This window comes from Lissotriton vulgaris, chromosome 6 (genome assembly GCF_964263255.1).
Source record: "Lissotriton vulgaris chromosome 6, aLisVul1.2, whole genome shotgun sequence".
Taxonomy (NCBI): domain Eukaryota; kingdom Metazoa; phylum Chordata; class Amphibia; order Caudata; family Salamandridae; genus Lissotriton; species Lissotriton vulgaris.
The window spans coordinates 1,342,975,212-1,342,998,205 of record NC_141694.1 but is presented as its reverse complement, the minus strand read 5'-3'; the positions used below and the strand labels follow the sequence as shown (position 1 = coordinate 1,342,998,205).

The 22,994-nt window shown below is 41.8% G+C and overlaps 1 long non-coding RNA gene across 1 annotated transcript in view; it reads left to right on the top strand.

The window, feature by feature from the left end:
- The window catches only part of LOC147708868 (uncharacterized), a 601,827-nt gene that overhangs the window by 359,182 nt on the left and 219,651 nt on the right, over nt 1–22,994 (top strand). The window lies entirely within an intron of this gene.

Below are 22,994 nucleotides of genomic sequence, written 5' to 3'. Positions count from 1 at the left end.
GTTCGCCACTGTCCATTCAGAGGAATAAAGCCATTATATTTCCATTTTCAATTCAATTCCATCAATTTCCTTATATTGACACGTTTCTGCAGATCTACATACTGGGTTGGAAGGAAGTGGTAAGCAATAGTTCTAGGGTTGGAATGCCATTTTGAGTCTTTGTATATGATCAAATCTTCACATTTAGATTTGCTCATGCTAAAATGCAGTTTATAAATATTTTCTAGGAGTACGATTACTTGGCCTACTTTTGTAAGTTCTTGTGACTTCATGAAAGCCATACATCTGCAATTATTGCAAGGACATATACCATGGGTGCACTTTTGAGACTTTCTTTAATAATTGTGCCCCTAATTAGGTCTGGCGTTAATAATGACCTTTAGTGTTTATTAAAATTCTGTCTCTCTTTTGGTCTATTGGCGGGCTTCACCGTGAGTGACAGCATTCTACTCTTTCACATGGAGCATATCGGCACACCAAGTAGTTTTGTTCAGTGCAAGGAGCTACTGTGGCAATGTGTGCTTTTTGAGACCAAAAACTATTTTTGCTTTCGCCAGTGTTTTTTATAATGGTGAGGGCCCAGCAGCTCCCACTCCAATAATGTTTTACAAAAAAAATGCCAAAACAAGTCACTCACTGACAAAAACAAAAGGCTGACCACCTATTTCAGACCTATGGATTTGCCAATGCGTGTTTCTTTTTATGTTTCCTATAATCTTATTGAAATGGTTACACTTATTTTCCATTATGAATATTTTTGAGAAGTACTAGCATACATTAACACATTGCACTAAATGATACTGCAAAGAAATGATACCTAAAACTTTACAGGACTTAAGCTAAATGGTTTTTCTCCTACTTGCATTTTCTTGTGAACATTTTATTTTGAAAGCAAAGAATCATCAATCTTGCTTTCGAGCTTCTGCAAATATTTGTATCTAATTGGAGAGCATTCTGGGAGCATTATATACATAGCCTCATATTGCTAAACATTGAAAATGTGTGTCCACATTTTCAAACTGGAACCACTATCAGTAGTACAGTCACAGCCAACGACATTTACTTAGAGCGCTCACCCTAATAATAAAAGCTTTGCATTAATGAACCATAAGTACAAGTTTGAACAGCATTAATACACAGTTACAAATATTACCTTAACAGCAGACAATGCCTTTCCATGAGCCATAATGTGGTGCTGTATACTGGCAGCCAAATGGTTTGTTCTGTAGGGGGCTGGGCATACTTGTCCCAAGGACAAAATGCACATGCAAACTTGTTGCCCTTGACCCCAAACAATATGTCCTGGGTGTTGGGCTATAGGAATGTCACATCCCTGTGCCTCTCCTTTTTGCTTTCACACTCTCATTCGTCCGACCTTTACACAATACCTGTCTCTGCACAGTCTACTCTGTCACTTATGTCTTTGCCTTAATCTCCTTTTTTGCATTTCTGCAATTTGTCAAAATCTTCCCCTAAAGTTGGCAACAGGTGCCTTTGTAAATAATACACAGGGATGCCCTCTGCTTCATTTAACATTCCAACCAACCATCTGCATGAAATCACATACCTCCTACTAATGATCATAACTGCTAATATTTTAATTTACAACAAAGAAACTTAAGTAAATGCAAGAGAACAAGATTAATCCAAATAACCAACAGTAAAGTATCTACTAAACTTGGGTTTCAGGAACAGCTTGCTTCACAGCATAAAGCGCTTCAATGCTTCGCCAGGAAGAGTAAGTTTTATATATATCAAGTTCACCGCGCTAGAGCCAGCAACCAACGATTCCCGCCTTGCTCGCCCAAAAACAACAGACACGGACCTTCAAGTAGGTGCAGATTACTTTATTCCTTGCAGATTAGTCGCCTTAACATTTCGGCACGGTGGAGCCTTGATCACATGACAACGTGATTCATTACAGTGCTCATATTTAAAGTGACAGTGCTTAATTGTAATCAGACTTCGTGACTTGTTGCAGCATAAACACAGAAGAAAGATCCACAAAACGAGTTGCCTGGTTTTCAAAGACTTGCGGCATTTAGGATTATGCACAATTTTTATCCAATACATGTAAGAATTTGTGCAAAATACGCAAACAGTACAAAATTATATGTATAACTCATAATTAATAATGAACTGTCGATACAGATTTCGTGTGCCAACCATAAGTAATCGCAATAAGATAATATCCTAATATCAGAATTACCCTCACCGTCTACAGATACAAAATACAATGATGCCGAATAATAGCAACCATAAATTCCACATTGTAGAACCTTGAGTAAATACAGCATATTTAAGCATGCAGCATTGTTGAAGCATAACTTTATTCCACCTCCATACTTGTATAATACTGTTTGTTTGGATCACGGGATAAATGCCCCTACTCTCTTGCTACTTTACCTAAGTCAGACTTGGGAATGTTATAGGTGAAGTGCAAAAATATGCTAATGTGCAAATTGGCAATGTAAACATTACATAGGTTTAGAATATAAAGATGCCTCCCTGTATCTCAATTACACTTGGACAAATTATATAAACAGTGCAAAAACCGCTGTGGTGCAAATATGCAATGTAAACACGGTACACAGAGGACATTTTAGCTGCTTGATCACATGTATAATACTGTTTGTTTGGTTAACGGGATAAATGCTCCTACTCTTTGGCCACTTTACTTAAGTCAGACTTGGGTTTATAAAGTTAAAGTGCAAAAATACGCTAATGTACAAATTGGCAATGTAAACATAATGTAGGTTTAGAATATATAGATGCCTCACTGAATCTCAATTACACTTGGCCAGATTATATACACAGTGCAAAAAATGCTGTGGGGCAAATATGCATTGTAAACACTGTACACATAGGACAATATAGCTGCCTGATCACATGTATGTGTCATTCTAATCAACAAGGCGATCTTTCAACAAGGCTAGTTGTGCAATCAAAAGCTTAAAATACTAAGTAAAATCCTTTTGTTTATCTCATTGCATAGTGGCACAGAAACCCTTTTGTTACCTGTTTGCTAAACTTGGAGTATATGCCTTCACTTTGCAAGTAAAATTCCCAAAACCAGAATCATAGATAACAATAATAATGGGGCTCAATCCCCTAGTGTTTTAGATCTTATCGCCATACGGCCTTCTCCTAGTTGTAGTACTCATTCAGTGAATAAGGGTCTGTTATATGTGAGTGGATAGTGTCCTTAAACCGAGTATCACCTAACAAGTGATAAAAACTGTGGATAAAAATGTGCAACTATATACATACTAACAATACCTGGGTAAAATGATCAACCTGTTCGGTTTGCATTGTTAATACATCTTGATTTCATAAGTCAAATTAAGTGGTTCTCAGATATTCAGTCTATCCCTACAGATAGTAGTAGATAGAATCAACCCGTGACTGATAAAGTATCATAGTTCAAATAATTAAATTATTATCCACAGCCGGGGATATCGTTTATCACTGACAAGATAGGCTCATAAGGGTAGGCAAGTACTCCAACTCATTCTCTGCCCACAGGATAAATACATAAAACCATAAATTATTATCACTAAGGTAATGCCAGCCTACTTTAATAAGATAAAATTCATCTTAGTGCCTATCATGCATCTTTTTGCTATGAATTATAACTATATATATATATATATATGCAATTACAATTACAATATCAGAATTTGCATATTTACAAAAAAAATTCTTGAAATTAAACACTTTCAGTTGAGTTTGCTAAAAGAACCTAGAAATTGCCAGAAATCATAGTCTGCAATTATGTAACACTGCAACCGTCTCAGCACGATGCACGGTGTTGAGATATAATTAAGGACACTATTCTTCAAGCAAAGGGAATTCAATCCAGACTCCATGGAGACAAAAGTATCCTGCTTTAAGCCTTTCTTTCCCTTGCCAATGTCCTTGGTTATCTAAACTAAATTGTTTATATTGTTTAATTGTATATATGAAAAAGCCATTGATTTCATCAGGTCTTTTGTATTTTGCATTCTGGCTATATTTATAGCAACATGAACCTAAGCCAGTGGAAGACATCTCTAATATTTATTTCTAAAAGTATCAGTGGGGTTTGGCATCAATTGCTGTCATAAGCTAACCACCGTTGCCAATTTCCTGGAAAAACTATGCAACTCTAAGAACCACATCAAAAGGAGGAGCAATCGAGCCAGGAACATTTTAGTACACAGGTTATACAAAAGACAATAAGTTATCAGTCATTTTTGTGCTCAGCTACCATGTACAAAATGTGATCTTGGTGCTCACTCCTGCGACCTGAGCCCTGTTTCAATACTCGGACACTTGTTTTTCCCAACTTCGCATGTATCACCGGACGAGTGTTTACTCGTTCTCAAAACGCTTATATGGTGATACATGCGAAGTTGGGCAACCCAAGTGTCCGAGTATTGAAACAGGGCTAATAACAGAATTGAGCTCTAGTGTGACGAGGTGGACAACTGTTACGAGAGGCCTTGGCTACTACCCGTCACTGTGTGTACAGAACAAAGGTCCAGAATGGTGGATTAAGACCCATGTCCTTAAGAAATTGCCGTTACCACATACAGGCAATGAAACATGTCGCCCCATCATTATATGGTCTGCAAGCATGCAGTTGGTTTTTAATTGGAATAGGCCCACGAGTTCAGAATAAAGTGGTTTGGTGACGGTGTCATCTATCTCAATTTTAACCTCAAAGGGTTGTGTTATTGTCTGTTGAGACACATTTATTTTTCACTGGTTTTCTGGACACTATTGTTTTTCCCAGATAGCGACTGATGATGAAAAACGTGGGCACAACTGGTGATAATTAACCAGTAAGCTCTGTAATTTGAAGGTCAGTGGTATCAAATTTGAAAAGATAGTGCCAGCGTGAGTAGGGGCAATACCTTAGAATCACAAAGGATTGTTGTTGGGGTGAAAAATGAATTCTTATTCCCACTTAGGAAGTCTAAAGAATTAAGTACCCCTGTGGATCAGGTCTAATTGTATTTGTTGAATATTTTCATTCATCATAGGGGATCAGTTGCTACTATTAAAAGTATCACCAGATTTAAAATGAGTGCAATCAATATAAATGGCAGGAAAATACCAAGGGGCAGGTTAAGATGTTGGTCGGAAAGGCTCCGAACGGCATTCAGTTTGTCTGAATCCGAGTGGGCAGCCTTGTTTCCGACCGACTTAGAAACATTTCCGAACAACCGATTACGATGGACTGTCCAACTCGGTTCTGATTCTTGTCCGAATGGCATTTGGAGACTCCGAACCAGCCGGAGCTGACTCGCACGTCTCTACGGACTGCGTTTCTGGCCGAGCGATTACGATGTCGGATTTGGACAGCCTTTCTGAATCGGTTTGTCCAACACGGACTGTTTGTCGGAATCTGACTTTGTGGACATGTAGCATGCCCCCCCTTCAACCGGAGGACTCCTGTTGGGGGCCATAGGGGTACCCAAGGGCCCCCCTTTCCAACCATGTACAGTATGGCAGGCACCATAGGGTGCCAGCGACAGGGTGCAAGGTTTTCCGCAATCAGCACATGTTTCAATGGGAGCCTGTATTGTCGGTCAGAAAACAGGCTCTCATTGAAGTCAATGGGGGTCCGACCGAACAGTGTTCGAAAACTTCGTAATCAGTCGGTCGGACTCCCCGAACGCAAGTCGGTAGGAAACCATTCCGAAACCGGGTCGGCCAGAATGCTTTCCACCCAACATCATAATAATGAGGCCCTAAGTGTTTGAAATTAGTTTTTAATTCAATTTAAAATTTATGTAAGCTTTTTTTTCAAAATAAAAATAAAAAAGAGGCATCTTATCTCTTAGGAAGACATATTTTAATCTGCTTAATAGTTTTCTCTGGTTGGCTTCAAAGGAGGTAGATAAAACACATGCCACTTAGCATGAGTCACGCAGATTGTTTTTTTCCAGAGAAGAAACCACTTGAGGCAATACTGGTTGGCCTGGTTCCATACCAACAATTACTGAGTGCAGAAATAACAGCCCTTGTTTTACTAGGTACAAAAAAGCACCAAGTGTGACCATAGAGGTTTCTGCTGACCGTTTCCACATGCTCAAAACAGGTCACAGTGTCTGTGGAAACGACACCAACATTGAGAAAACCTGTGCATTTTGACTTGGTAACTTTAGATCATTTAGGTTATTCTAAAATCAAGGGTCAGTAACTGATGATGGCCAGAAACTGGTGCAGACATACCAGCTAAAATCACTAATTCTGACCCCAATATGTCCTCACACAGTTGCCGGCCATTTCATAATGAGGGCCTTCAATTTTAAGGGCCCAATTGGCACAAGGCTCAAAAACAAACCTATCTCCTCTACATATGTGTAGGGTATGCACTGCATAACTTAAGGCGAGCGACAAAGCAACACTGATGGAATTCGCATGTTGAAGTGTAAAGGTATGCCTTCATAACTTACTATGAATGCTGGAGTAAGTATCATAAATTTAGGCATTTTCATGAGCGTGACAAAAAAGAGGCCAGAGTAAGGCAATTTAAACCAAACTGAAACACTCACAAATGAGTAATAATTCTGCTTCTGTTGATGCCCGAATAGCAAGTGAGCCAGACATTGTAACATGTTCAAAAATATGCAGCATCACATTTCCATCACAGTCACATGCTCTGATGTCTACCAAGGGCTGACCAAACCAGTCATGTGCACTCTCCATTTTCTCTATGTAGGCTGCATTCAGCCTACATAGAGAAAATAGCCCCACTACAGGCGCCCGGCTGGGGCGCTGTCCGCTGCACTGCACCAATCCCAACGCGGCCAGTTCTGGTCACGGCTGGCAAACAGCCTGCCTTTAATTTTGTAACGTGTTCCCTTCCCAGTGCAGGCTACAGAATGCATGTTGCCCCCCATGTACGTTGTACAAGGTGAGGGACATTATTATGGATTTTCGAATATTAGTGAAAACATTTGGAACGCGGCTTACTAGAATTCGCGAGATGGTGCTGAAGTTTCTTTTCTTTTTAGACGGAGTCTAGAAGGTTTATTTCAAGTGATGTCATTTTTATCAGTATTTTACCAATTATTTACTCATTTGTGTTTTTGGGGTCCACCCTTCATTTTAATTTATTTACCATACTCAGGCTGTGCGTTGGGCGTGGTTACTTTTAGTTTGAATGGCCTGTCTATGTCTATGAGCCATCAAGTACTAAATACACACTTTCCAGATACTCTGTTTAAATGTCCAAACACGTGATTCTGCTTTTTTCCAGGCTAGCCGGTGAGTTAGTAGATTTATGTTTACGTTAGCAAGGCGAGCGTGATTGTTTTGGAGCAGTGAGCACAAATTAGTAAGGCAGAATGCAGGGCGTCCAGGGGCGTAGCTAGAGCTTGTAGCGCCCAGGGCTATCCTTCAGATTTCCGCCCCCTGGCGGGTGCTGAGGAATAAGGACAGCGAGCACCTGAAAGAGGTCTGAAAAACACATAGTATCGCCGCTGATCGTCAGGTAAAGCTCATAACTTCTCCTCCACAGGCAGTCCGCTGCTAAGCTGAGCTCTGGAATTAGGTGTGAAAGAACTTACGTAGGACGAAACAAGCAAAAACAAATCACTTCCTGTGCTCGTCCTTGAAAAACGTACAGTAGCTTGAGGCATGTTACCTACCTATGCCTTCCAAAGCTAGAAATGGAAAAATTGAAGAGCAGGCACCCTGTACCAGAGTACCTGCTTGTTTCTGAGAAGTGCTGGTACTCTAATTAAACGTACTAGTCACTCTTGAAAATTGCTGGTACTCTCCAATGAAATGTATTGCGCATAGCTGCCAAGGTTTCAGATGACTTATGTGTGACATTTTCAGAATTTCAATGTCATTATGAGTGACATTCAACGACTATGAGTGACACTTTCTCCCGAGCAAAATCAAGAAATGAAGACGAGGGAAACAATAATACAAGAAATTACGCCCATTTGAGCAATGAGAAACTTTAAGATTATCTTAAAACTGCTGCAAAGTACCAGAAATGGAAATGCAGTTCTCCTCAACAGGTGCCAAAAGCAACACAACACCCTTCTTCTGCATTCTCCCATGCACATACTCCTTCGAAACACTTCTTCAAAAACGCTCTCACACTTGTGGAATCTCCTCTCATCCTACACTTTACACCTGCAGTGAAAAAACAGTCATGTGCAAAAAGCTAGGAGCTGCAGTTGATACACTTCCTAAAATAAAATAGCCAGAATGGATTTTTTTTAAACAGAAAGCAGACTAGTGGTAAAAAGTTTTTGTTAATAAGTTACTTGGGTAAAATGACCAGGAGTGGAAACAAACCATGTGAAGTGCAGGTGGAAGTTTAAAGATTGTTATACTTCAAGAAAAAGCAGGTTGCTGGAAGGTAAAATTAGGGCAAAAACGGTATTCAAAATCTAAATGAAATCTGTAAATAAATCATCGGAATGGAGCCTAACCCACAGCGGCACCCCCATGAGCCTGGAGGGCAGTGAGCAGAGCTACAGGCTCGGTGTTTCTCAGGCTGTTATTTTAAAAATATTTATTAATACCTCAGTGAGCCAGGCAGCGGCCACTCTGATGACAGTCTGTGACCTCTCTTCTCCAAACAGGTCCGGTCAACACAGAGCAGCATGATTCGGCACCGTGGCCAATTTGGCACAGGCAGCCCTGCGAGCAGTGAGAGGCTGCCACTTTAACTCCAATAACAAATCGTAACTACAGCCCGCTCGCACTGGGGCACTGCCTGTCTCAGGGGTAACTGAACTTCCTGTCACCCGACTCCTCCTCAATAAAACACGCTCTTGCAGTCTTGATGCCATGTCACGTGAAAGCAGCTAACACTCGCAGCCCATGGCCAAATACATTATTACAGGCCAGTGCCGCACAACCGCCGCCCTTAAAATCGTGCTACCTGGGGCGGACCGCAACCCCCCCCCCCCCCCCCACTCCCCCAGCAACGCCAGTGAGGGCGTCTCAGCAGCTAGATCATTCCACGTCCACGTCATCTATCCTATGGCGTCTATCACAGTTCACCATCTTTTTTTTGTTAATTCACTCATACATTATATGTGTGTGTTAGCAACGCTAGGCAATTTCATATGCTTTACACTGCAAACGTTTTCTCCTCAAAAACACGCATTATAGTCCCACCAAATACCCTTGGGCACAGGTGCTTTTTTATCGGTTTTCAATTGTCATACCGAATCTGACAACGAGTACCATTTGGTTTTAGCTTACTCATTCAGATTAGTTTGCTTTTCACTTGAGGCGTTCGATTGTACACAGGTATACGCATGAGCATTCGATAATCAGGGTGTTTTCGGGCTAACTCTGTTCATGCCAATCCAAACACTTGTGTTTTACCTTCCACAAGCTTTCAGTACTTTCACAGAAAGAGACCTCAACAAGAAAAGTTGACACAGATTTTGATTGATATATGATTTCAATTATGATGATTTTATCTCCAGTGAAGGGATGGTTGGGTCAGGGTGATGATTTTATCTCCAGTGAAGGGATGGTTGGGTCGGGGTAGTTTGTTTTCATATATCTTGTTCTCTGTGTCTTTTTACTTTAAGGAATACCCATGACATCTATTATTGTTTAATTTGTTCAAATACCGCATCCCATGATGAAGAGATTTGGCTTAAAGTACATCAGGATGGTTTATTGAAACGCAATGTTGAGGGTTGATGTCCTAATGAAATGGAGATTGCTCATTATGATTAACATTCCAACACTTCACCGTCACACTTAGGAATATCATCTTTGATCGGAGCAAGCGGTGAAGCTGCATATGATGGCGGATGGATGAAAAAGTGTGATGTACTGGATGGATGAAGTGGGAGAATTCAAAACAGTTATACCCAGACAAGGACCTCAGTAGTGTGCAAGGGGATGTTCTTTCTATCCCAGGTTGGGAGAACGCACGTTGCACATAGCCCAGTCACACTATCATAGCTGGAGACGTGATTTTTTATTATGTTTGTTGTACTCAATCACTTATGGCAGGCCTGGCCGAGAACTGTTTGTGGGCATTGAGGAGACCTGACAAAGCCTCTCCTCTTGGTAACTCTACTTCACTGGTAGTGAACCCTAGACCAACATGCCCTGGAGGTGGAAGGCGAGTTTGGGAGCATCCTTTTTTCCCCGGGTCTGCAAAGGCAGCGTGGAGTCCAGTGAAAATAATGGCCTTTCATGAAAGAGTTAAGACATCTGAGCTTGTGGCGCTCTCATGTTCTAAGCCATAATGTATGCAAAAGAAACAAAGGAAACAATTGATGGGCAGAATGCTGGACAATGCAAACATTCACCCCCATTCACAAGGTTCTGGGTTTAATCCATCCTTCTTTTGCTCATCACATCACCAGAAGCCATAATGTAACCAGAAATGTTCAAATCTGCATCAGTTATATTAACCCTTTCGATGCTCATGACAGAACGGTTCCATCATGAGCATCGGTCGCGCTGTGCTCATGACGGAACTGTTCCGTCATGACCACACCCATTTACATTACGGCCCAGCACCGGCGGTAAATCGGCACCGCACGGATGAGGTTAAGAATAGGGGTTCTCCAGTGTGCAAACTTGTGAACATTCTTGTATTGTGTCAATTACTTTTTCGATTTGCAACACTTATAATCTTATACACCAATGTATTTTTTCAGTCTGAGTATAGATTTTCTATTCTTCCTAAATGAATCCTTTTCTCCCACCTGAACATGCCTGCAGACAGTCTGATAGACAGAGTCACTGCTCTCACTGGAAATATAAATGAAATATAAATATACTCTTACTATGTCAGCACATGTATACAGTAAGGTTGTGATAAACCGATTAAAAAACATGGCGATTCTGTGGCCAGAAATTGAAATTTGAAGACCTCAGCTTGCAATGCAATCTCTTTTCTCTTGTACAGCACATACTTTGAACTGAGTCTCCTTCAGCCGTTTTTAATGGCCCATCATTAAGAGTTCTGCAGTAAAGGCGGAAGGCAATGTGAATTTTTCACAGGGCTTGTCAGTGGGTCCAAAAGGTGTTCAGAATACTTGCCAATCCAATCCTTGGCCTCTCTGCTGAACAAAGAGCAATGGTCACTTATTCCAGTTGCAATTGTGATTCTCTGCAACTGTGTGTGAAGGACGTACACAGTTGCCAAAATATTGATGAGTGAAAAGTAAATTAAAATACAGTGTTTTCATGTGAACTGGTGCATTTTGTGTTTAGCAATTGTGAAGTGAAGGAAATCGGACGAAGTGCATTCAGGAGTCAGAGAAAGGAGGCTGCTGAAGATAAACGATGTAGATGGACGAGATGTGGAGAGAAAAAAGTGCATGTGTTTAATGTAGAATGAGCATAACAGGCATGATTCAGACACTCTGAGGACCACTTCCCCTTCCACGGACCTCAGTAATGTTTAATTCACAGTCGCAGAAATTGAACATTTTATTTATTTTAATATTTTTGCTTTTTCAAATTTGCTTAAAAATGCACCATAGGACCCCTCTTTTTAAAAAAATATTCAGGGGGGAGAACCTCCCCTCCGACCACCCATCTACCCCCCCCCCACCCCACCCCCCTGCCGAACCCCCTTATGACAGCTGGGCTCGCTCACTACGCTCGCTCACCACAAGGCACTCATCCTAAACGTTTACCCATCACCACATTCACCAGCCGCCACTGCCCTCCTCCCCTACAAACCCAGCAGCCCACACCTAATATATAACTTAACCTCTTCACTGCGGATGACGAGCTCGTCATCAGCCACGGTGGTCGTGTGCCGATTACGAGCTGAGCTCGTCATGTAACGCGGCTTTTTCAAATTTGCCGCACACAGCGGGTAAAGCCGCCGCAGCGATGCGGTTAAAGAATATAATCACATGCTTTGCAGCTAATATCTTACTCCCTGCTGTTATGGTTCAAGCGATGGTATCAAAGCTATTTAACACCCTTCATCACCTGCTTAAGGTAAAATAAATTGTCCATGTCTGCTCAGAATTTTTCACTCTGAACGACCGGCAACGACTATCTCTTTAGCAAAAATATGAATTCCATTTTTCACATTAGGTTACTACGGTTTGTCATTTACTTTCAAAAATAAACAATTTGGCTGTTTGAAATGCACATTTTGTTCTTTCCTACCATTGGTTGGTTCTTCTTCCAGTTGAACGGCGCATCAGTCAATGTAATTATGGCGTGTATAACATTCTCCTGACCACGGCGCTCCTTCAGCTGTGCATGCTCACTGTTCTTTTTCTAGGGAGAATACGCAGTCTCCTTTGACTGACCTACACGCTGGGCGCCTTGCCACGGATGGACTCTAAATAATTTGTGCTTGTCTGGCACGACAGTCTAAAACGATAGATAGACTCTAATTAAGGGATGAGTTAATGCATGGTCACCGCAGCCATCACATTTTACAATCTTGGACAATTCCTATTCTAGAACAATCTGGCGGCATCTCTCGGATTAAAGTGCCTACGCACGACGTGCCTGGCCGGCGGTCTCTAATTCCATTGGATGTTTGCAGGGGGCTCGAGCCCTGCGTAGTTCCGATGCACCTGCCACGCAATATTTGCTGCTGCAATGAACAACGAGGCCTGGCCACCAATCGCTAAATTAAGGTATTTCGAGGTGTTGAAGTATGCCAACAGACAGCATTTGGGAAATATGTATACAGCTTATTCGCCTACTGTTTAGGCGATGTATTTCTGTGAATTGACAATATAATTTCTGACTTTTTTATAATAAAAACTAAAATGTTACATAAACAGCGTTTGGAGTGATGCAGTAGAGCCAGCTCGACACTGCAGCATGTTTAATGCTTAATCTCTTATTCATGAGGAATGATGAGACGTTCTTATTTTATATGGTAAATCTTTTTTACTTAATTTTTAGCCTGCGTTACAGTCACCACTGTAATTAAACCAACGTACCTGCTGATGCAGAGGGTGGCATTCACGAGGGCCGGTCTCACAAAGCATGTTCCCTGCCTAGGTCTGCCTTACCTTAGCCTTTAGAGTAAGTTACACCTAAAAATCCAGGCCTTGTTATAAAAGTAGTTTATGAGTATTTGTGTCTCACCTCAACTAAGGCTAATTTATACGTAACAAACTGATGATTTTCGGTGACTGAGAGTTTCTGTGAGTAGGAGTGAGTGTCCAACGCCTGCCCATAACTCCCAGAAGATGGATTGTAACTCAGGCGTGGGTGTTTTTGGATGTAAGACCCACGAGTAAATCTCAACTTCTTATAGAAAAAAAATAGGAGGTAGACCTGTAATGCTGCTTTTCATTATCCTCACACAAGAACTTTGCAAACAAAATGGCATTTTTTGAAAAGGTGAAATGTAATGTATGTAAATAGGAAATGTAAACGCACCTGTGTAAAATGGACAGCGTGAGAGCAAATTGATTTGTGAACGCAGGGAGGCCAAATGCAAAATGTGCTAAGGAGTAAGACAGACCAGGAGTATGAGCAGAACAGAGTGGGGGTACATGCATAATTCGCGGAGGGAAGTACTATGTTTTCCACATCCTGGGTGCGGACTCATGAAGAGACAGCCACAAAGCAATGCAGGGTCACATATGTCCCCCGACTGCCTTTTGCACGCCTGTACACCAACAACGATTGGAAATTGTACCCAAATCCTTCAGATTTCTCTTCGACTTTATGACCCCTTTTAAATGTCCCAGCAGGCCACCGTGCATGACATTTTAGTATATTTTGATAAGCAGATTTACTATTTGGGGAAATGTCTTTGCAGATTCATCAAAGATGTATTATGTATGTTATGAGCAATACAAATGCGTAATTTTGTACTAACTGGGTCAGAATAATGAAAATCTCTAGATGGTAATATGGGCTATTTGAAAACAAAAAAATCCGAACTTATAAACAACCTTCTCCTGAGAGATCACAGTCACCTCTACAGTACTCGCAAACTCACTCACTCACACTCACTCAGTCATATTCACATCCACATGCTCACTTACCCAGTGACCCACCTCGATCATTTACGCCAGCCATTTGGAGTTCTCTCACTAGCCTGTCATTGCGCGGTATGTGCCATGCCTTCACCTGCTGTCATTTGTACCTGCAGGAGGCAGCACACAAGAGGATACAAAGGGCTGTGCTTGTGGTTCCCAGAAGAGCAGAATAATACCCTGAGAGGAAACCATGCTTAATTAACCCCCTAAAGTTCTGCAGTAGAAAACGAATGCTGTCAGGTGTACACAGGGTCAGAGCACTGCACTCAGAGAGACCCCTCTCATTCAGAAGTGCCTCAGTTTCATCCAGCTGACCTCTCAGCAGAACCTGGGTACTTGTGGGCATTCAGGGGCCTTCGTGACAGGGAAGCCTTGTGCAACTCATACCCAATCTTTGAGGTGCCATACATACAGAAACAGTCATATGCTAGGTTCCAGTTTGTTTAGATGACATGGAGACAAAGCAATGTCTTATTAGGAGCAGGAATATAGGATTTTGGGAAGGAAATGCTAATTTGTTAAAAGTTAAAGCATAGTGCAAATTTGAAATAATTGTTCTAACTGAAGAGGATTCAAAAGTTCTTGTGCTGTCAATAAGTAGTTGGGTATTATGTTCATCAGAGACTATCATTGTGTGAAAAAGGTGTTCTTCAATACTATTTGCTTCAGCGGGGGCATTAGATTCAATGGGGCAGATTTACAAAAATGTTACGCTGTGTTTTTGTCACAAAAGTGACACAAATTGGAAAAAAATGTTTTTGCCCGTTTTTGCTTCTAGTGCTAAACTAGTTTAGCCCTGGAAATAATGTGAAAGTAACGGCGCTGGTTTGCATTACTTAGCTCCACTGGGGCATACCGTGGGTTGACATGGGCGTACCCAATTTACTCATTAAAGTAGACAGGGTTTAGTGTCAGAAAGTAGTGCACCCTTCTACCAGGCACAATGAAGGAGAAATGTTTTTTTTCCCCTTATTTTCAAACTTTGCATGAGCAGCACACATGCAAAGTTGGAAAATGTTTAAAGTTATTCTAACAATGGTATTTTGTACTGAAAGGAGACACCTTTGCACTATGGTGCAACGGTGTCAACGTGGTACAAAGTAGCTAATTTCAGCGCAGGCTCTAGAGAGAGGAGGCGAGTGCCACACTTCAATAAATTTGGTGCTCTCCTGCTCACTCCTTCTCACTCAGCGCAGCATTTTCAGCCGGTGCACTGCGCTGCATGATAATTTGGTAAATCTGGCCCAACATACCATAACTTCTTGTTTCTAATCATTCTAGGACATTATATTGCATTGTATATTAATTGCATTTATATAGCACTTACTATCCCTGAAGAGGTGTTGAAGCACTTCACTCCAGGCAAAACGGAGCTCTGGAGTGCATGATTAGCTGATAATCCAGTGTCATCAATTCATCATAATGTCTGTGAGCATGCTGAGAAGGAATGGGGCTTACAAGAAAATTATGACATTCCATTCATCTTTCCAAGCATATTCCTTTAAATGGACCCAACACTTGCTACTGGAAAGGTGTTTACCAGAACTATTGACTGCTACATGCATAAGTTAATGGGGGAAGAAGGAGAGATGACAATCAACTATACATTATAAATAGAGCTCCCAGTTTTATGATATTTATTTTTTTGCCATTTCCGTCTGTATTTATCCATATTTATTTTTCTGGCATTTTTTCTGTATTTATCCACATTTATTTTTGCCACAAGCAAAAGACGACTCTACAGCTAGTATTTTTCCTCATTTATTTAAATTGACAAAGCACACATGCGCTCAGTTGTTATTGGTCAACACTATACATTCATCTGAAAACTTTGCCATATGCAAAATGTCCAAAATATGCTTAAAAGTGCTATCACAAGCCATTTGTCTCAGAGCCTTGCAGTTTCTGTCATTGACAGGGTGCCACATCCTCTCCCCCACTGAACACCATACTGCCTCACTGAGAGAAACTCACACTGCCTTCAGCTGCAACTCAATTGTGCCCCACCAGCACTAAAGCTGTCCTTGGCCTCACAATGAGGATTGATGTTTTGTGTGTGCAGAAGTGAACAAGCATTTGCAATGCAATAGGTCTCGAAATGTACGCTAGTTTAAGCTATGGGCATTGTAAATGACAATGTCTTTTATTCATCTGTTTTAAAAACCAAACCATAAATAAAAGTCATTGTCATTTACAATGCCAATAGCTCAAACTCAAGTAAATGTGAGACCTATTGCATTGCAAATGCTTGTTATTTTAAGTGAGTGCTTGAAGTAGGAGGACAGAAAAACAGACGCAACAAAGAACAAGCATTTGCAATGCAATAGGTCTAGCATTTACGCGAGTTTGAGCTATTGACATTACAAATAACAATGCCTTTTATTTTTGATTTCGTTTTTAAAACATAAATAAAAGGCATTATCATTTACAATGCCAATAGCTTAAATTCGGGTAAATGCAAGACTTATTGCATTGAGAATGCTTGTTTATTACTCCTTTGTCTGCTCATAGCATGTTCCAGGGTGACTGACAAGCTTCTTGTAACACTACTTGAATAGAAAATGTGGTGCGTCTTGGCTGTTCCAAGTCTGTTGCTAAGGATTTGTCATGACCTGTGACGTTAGAAGATGCACCGTTCCCCAGCGTGCTGTCAAGGGACAGGCTAGTACAAGACAGCATTGCGCCCTATGTCTGTATTGATTAATGCCACCCTGTAAAAATGAACAAAGAGTCCATTTAAACTGCGTCCATGCTGCTGCAAGGGCTCCTAATGCAACAGCAGTGAGACCTCCTAAGGATGTTGTAATGTGTAGAAAAAGAAGTTTTAAAAAAGATGAAAAATTGGCGCTTCTATGTAAATCCTGTGTTGCTTTATACCCCAAGCAACATACACAAAAGTTTGTAAAGCCTGAATTTTAGTAGGCGTGGGTGGAGGCAGGGTGTGAAAATATTTTCAGATAGTGTCATGAGTTTTGGTTTTACAACGGAAGTGAAGGCCTGGTGACCTGGGGTGGAAAGTGGGGATGAATTGAATGGAGGTGGTGCCATTGAGTTGGGGTGAGTGCAGTGTGGTAGCCACGCTCAGTAGGATTTGGAGGATTGTATGGGGTGGATTGTCTGTAGTGTTGAGGAAGGGGGAGCCATGCTTTGAATGGAAGGCTGAATGATGTAGGGTGTGGCTAGAAACACCTAAATGGTGCTATTAGAAGCACTGTCTCCATAGCAGAGGATGTCCAATGTGAGTTTAAGTGGGCCACACTGCGCCAAACGCCTATTTCTATGTGTCAGAACATGTATTCACCCACAGCTCTCCTGTTTCGAGTCCCCTCCCGGCTCACAGCTCGGTCTGCTGCCTGTATTCCCACGCCCCCTCCCCTCTCGAGATGCCCAGCAGCGTACAGCCAGCAGCAGTGCAGCCCAGTACTACAGATCACACTGAACAGAGACATTTCAAATAACACCCAGTCTCTGCCCCGACTACAACCACCATCAGTCACATTACACACACACCAGTGACTGCTGCTCTCATGGACATTACATCACAGAACAGGGTAGCTGATGTACCCACATGAGTGGGAAAGCGATCAGCTGCAGAGGGACCACGAGACGGGAAGAACAGTTATAGCTTGCCTGCTAATTTCATCAGGGAGCGGAGTCCCACCCTTTCACCAAATGCTCTATTGCTGTAATCGTGCTCACAACATGGTGCAAGAGCCACAACTCACACAACAATGGTGTGAATAGAGGCTCCTAATCTGACTTCCACCGGGGCTCTAAAAGGGGTGAAATAACAACAAAGCCTCATTAACAAGTAAATGGTCTTTCAAAGACCTGTGAAGTACTCCGGTGCGGCTGGCAGCTCTGTATGTGCCCGGGAAGCTGTCTCAGCCCAGGCTGACACATCTTAACCCTCTAAGAAGGGAGAGACACCAGACGGCTGCACAGCAAAATGTACTAGTATTTTCCTGTTGTTATATATAAATACAGATAAAGGAAAACTTTTTTTCCGTCTTTATTTATATGTAAAAATCCGTAGAAACGGAAAAGAGATGTAAATGCACCCTAAATAGCGTGGAAGGGGAACCTGCTTCTTTTTGACAGATATCCTGCATTGGTCAAGCTCTAAATTCACCCCTTAGTTGGATGTACATGCAAAGAATAAATCTGAGACCCTTACGAATGGAAGATTTATAACTTTAGGAGCACTTCAGGGGTTTCCTTTTATGTATGTCTTAGTGCACACCAGTGGCAGCTCCTCTGCTATGGCGGAGGAGTGTCGACCCACTGCTTTTGAGCACTGCAAAGTAAAGGAAATATAAAATGATAACTTTGAGTTATCATTTTATATTTCCTTTCTGGGTGGGCAGGAGGGCGGGGCTGCTCTGCTCTCAGACCAGGGGAGGAGTAGTTTGCCCACTTCTAAGTGAGCAATGACTGTTTGGTCTGCCCTCTCGGGCCGCCCAAACCAGCCATGCACACTTTCCCCATTCTCCATGCAGGCTGTATTACAGCCTACATGGAGAACATTCCCAGGCACCCATGCCCTGGCTAGGCATCCAACCAAGATGCTCAGATCAATCACAACACTGCACTTCAGGGTTGTGAGGGAGCCTGGGTACTTACCAATCACAATGCGGCATCTCAGCATTGTGATTTGATTGTGGGGCCTGCTTCCTGTTCCTCGAGTTCCAAGAGGAGAGGAGGAGCATAGACGCAAGACCAGGCGGCAAGGTAAGTTTATTATTTAATTTTTTTTTAATATCCACACCACGAACCCCGCGCAACTCTCTCCAACCCGACTCACCACCCCCAAGCCATGCCGGCCGCCACTGGTGCTCAACCCAGCATTTTGAGATTGCTGGGGTCACTGTTAGTATTTTACTTGTCAAACGACTTCAATGACAAAAGTTGTGCCAGTATTAAGTGCTCTGTTAGAGAGCACGTGCTGATTCTATGTTCCATGAGAAGTAATCTCTCGATAGTCCTTGGGCTACAAGCATGTGTTCACAGTTAGCAGCAGAAGTGATTTTTTAACAATCCTTTGGACTTTCAGTAACAACAAAAAATGGTGTGTCTTAAATATTTAGCATTAACTATATGCTCCAACCACAATAATGAGTAATATACAGTCAATCGTTTTCAACCATAGAACAGTGTCTGACGGGTGTCAATGCCTAGCTGACTAACTGATGCGTAGTGTTAGAAAGGACTAGTTGCTAATTGTTACTTACTGTTTTTATCAAGGGGGTGAGCCGGCGACAGATCTCTCATGAATTATTGAGTGTGGCGTTAGCATTGAGTTAAACTTGTACGTTTTTTTCCTCCTCAAGCAAATGAATTTCCAAATGGCAACGTCACGTCCTTTATTACCCCACCAATGTTGGGGGGCACTCCTGCCCGATCTCCCCCCTTGATAGGGACTACATTATGTTTATTGTTCAGAGTAAATCGCTGGCCTTTTTCACGGATTGAATGTTCCTGTAATAAGTTAGTTATTACCCTCAAAACTGTAAGTTTGTCAGTGTTCACCTGCGTTGGCAGTGGTTGGCTCCCTGGGGTGCCCACATCAATGTCTTATTCACACTAAAAGTTACACCATACTGATGTAATGTCACATATGAACAAAGTCATTTATGAGTCAAAATTCATATTTTGTCAATAACAAACTGTGGTGATCTGTATTATGCAACACTTGTTGGAACCTCATGATGTCACCTGTGGGTTCCTCATGTACTGTGCATTCTCCTCCAATGTTCTCTGTTTGGCAGTTGCAGCTGCCCTGTCTCTCCTTCATGCTGGACGGCTCTCTTCTCATGAATAAATCTCCAAACAGCAGTTCCTGCCTCCGCCTCATCTTTACATTGGCGACGAGGATGGGATCCGAACCCACGCGTGCAAAGCACAATGGTCCTTCCTCGGTCTCTGTGAGTTCTACTCCAAATTCATGAGAGACTACGCCAAAACCACTGAATGTTTTAGACTTCTACTCAAAAAAGGTGCCACCTTCAGCTGGTCTGATGAGTGTGAGAAAGGTTTCCAGCTCATCAAAGAACACATCACCAAAGCTCCTGCTCTTCAACCTTTCAATGGCAACAGAGAAACTTTTGTCACCGTTGACGCCTGTGAATATGGCCTAGGAGCTGTTCTCTCACAATTAGCCTATGGTAAAGAATTTACTGTGGGGTTTGCCTCCAGGACTCTCCGCCCTGTCGAGCGAAAATATTCTGTTATTGAAAAGGAACTCCTGGCCTGTGCTTGGAGCGTTGAAAAGTTTAAATCTTACTTATGGGGCAGACCTTTTGTTCTTCAAACCGATCATCGACCTCTCGTCGATATTCTATCCGGCAGAAACGTCAAGCGCACTACAGCACGGTTGGCTAGACTCTCCACCAAACTGTTAGAATTCAACTTCAAAGTTATCTACATTCCTGGGGGCAAGAACAAACGTGCTGACTGTCTTTCCAGGTTACCCATACAAGAACCTAACGAAAATGAGTGGGAAACAGAAATTGAAGAGTGTTTTGTGGCCAACATTTCACAAATTTCCATTTCTTTCGCTGAGAATGATTGGGTTAATGCTGTTGAGAATGATGCTGTACTTAAGGATGTTGTCTCCTTCATTCAGAAAGGTTGGCCCAAGGAAAAATCTCTTTCTCCTGAACTCCAGATTTATTGGAAAATCAATTCCGAACTTTCCTTGGAAAGTGGTAAAATTGTTAGGGGCAATAAATTTATCCCTCCCTCTGTTTATCGGGAAAGGATCATTGCTGATGCTCATTCTGGGCATCTAGGTGCCACCATTACTAAAAGAAATGTCAGATCAAATTTCTGGTGGCCTAGAATGGACAATCAAATTGTGGATGCTGTCAAACTTTGCACACGCTGTAACACCAGCGATAAAGTCCTTATCTTGGAAGGTGTTAGTGATTCTGTTGTTCCCCCACCCAGCAGAGCTTGGCAAAAAATCGGTCTGGACTTTCTGGGTCCTTTTCATGTTCTTCCCAACACTTCCAAGTACTTCTTGGTCCTCATTGATCACCTCTCCAGGTGGGTCGAGGTTGAGCCTATCAATGTTCCCAATTCAAAGAGCGTTATTGATTGCCTGACCAAAATTTTTCTGAGGGAGGGTTGTCCGGAAGAAATTCTCACCGACAATGGGGTTCAATTTATCTCTAAGGAAATGAGTGTTTTCTTGAATAGTTGTTGTATCAAACACACCAGAACTCCCTTGTATCACCCTCAGAGCAATGGCAAAACCGAGAGGTTCAATAGAGTTATTGTTGAATGTGTGCAGGCCGCCTTCAATTCCAATAGCTGTATTTTCCAAGCTGTAAAAGATCTTGTATGGTCTTATAGAATCTCTCCACATGTTGCTACAGGCTTTTCTCCTTTTGAATTGATGAGAGGAAGGAAAGCCTCTTCTCAAGCTCTTCCCTTTTGGATGGTCAAAAGTCTCCACAAAGGTTGTGATTTGGAAGTAGCATGGGATTGTGCCAACAAAAAATCTTCCAACTCTCTGCCTTGTAACGTGGAACATCGCAAGAGGTCTTTTCACAGTATTCATGCTGGTGATTGGGTCAAGATTAAAAATCCTGTCACTGTTAAAAAAGGCCTTTCCAAGTTTCTTGATTCCCAACAAGTTGTAGAAGTTCGCAAAAATGCTGTCAAATTGTCTAATGGTAATTGGTGGAGCACTTCTCGCGTTGCCAGAGATCCTTCTCGTGCTTCACGTGCAACTGTTCCTACCCCCAATGCTCCTATTGACAATGGTTTGAGGAAAAGCTCAAGGTTGATTGTTAGACCCAACAGATTTCGTGACTTTATTTGATTCATCATTCATTGTTCTTTCTTCTTGTTTTTCTTTTGGAAAGGGGGGAGGTGTGTGGTGATCTGTATTATGCAACACTTGTTGGAACCTCATGATGTCACCTGTGGGTTCCTCATGTACTGTGCATTCTCCTCCAATGTTCTCTGTTTGGCAGTTGCAGCTGCCCTGTCTCTCCTTCATGCTGGACGGCTCTCTTCTCATGAATAAATCTCCAAACAGCAGTTCCTGCCTCCGCCTCATCTTTACACAAACCTATTTCCCCGCTTCAAAACGAGCGCATTTGCATACATAAAGTCAACCTTTGTTGACTGAGCCCCAAATAGCAATATTCTCTATCCCACAAAATGTGTGGGCAGTGAAGAAATGACAGCAAGTAGGAGGATACGCTCATCCCCTGTACTGCAAAGTTTTAGAAAAAGTAGAAAGAAACTCCTCATAACAAGACAGATTGCTGATCAAATTGTATTTGCCTGTACTGAATAAAGCAAGACCTCCATTATGAAATGGCAGCTCCAATCGTTCTAATCTTTGCCGTAAATCAACTTCACATACGGGATTTAAAAATGCAAATACATTAAAGACCTCTGATAATTTCGATGTTGTGCTTTCTTGACTTTAACTCTACATGCTTGTTCTACTACTCTGCAGTCACAAAACTTTACGCAAATATTTTTTCAACCAGCCTGGTGTCTCATTTTCAATCCAGGATTCTAGTGAGCTTAATAATGCTGGTAAGCAAGGCTGTCTGGATTAAAACATTTTACAAGAAGCTTTTTATAACACAACCATAAAAGGCGCCCTGTGCCTCCCTGCATTAAAGGAGAATGTTAAAGCGATCAAGCACATAAATCCTCTGCTAAAGTGAATTTTGTTCAAATTTTAATGATTTTTAGGAATAATTTCAGTCGGCCTTGCAAACCTCATGAACAAATACTAGAATTGTCCTCTGACAGCACTGAGAGCTAGCACATGAGCACAAGGACCCTAGGATTGCTCCTATGAGAGAAGATTGGCTGTTTCTTAGCAACATTTTATGGGAAAAATTAAGTAAACTGCACCAGTGTCAGCAATTTTGCAGGGTCACTGGGCATTTTAGCATCAATCTTGAAATTACTTTTACAACAACAACTTGAATAATAAGACAGAACTAATGCACTGAAAACGTGTGTGCGCATTAGTCTGCATTTTTTGCA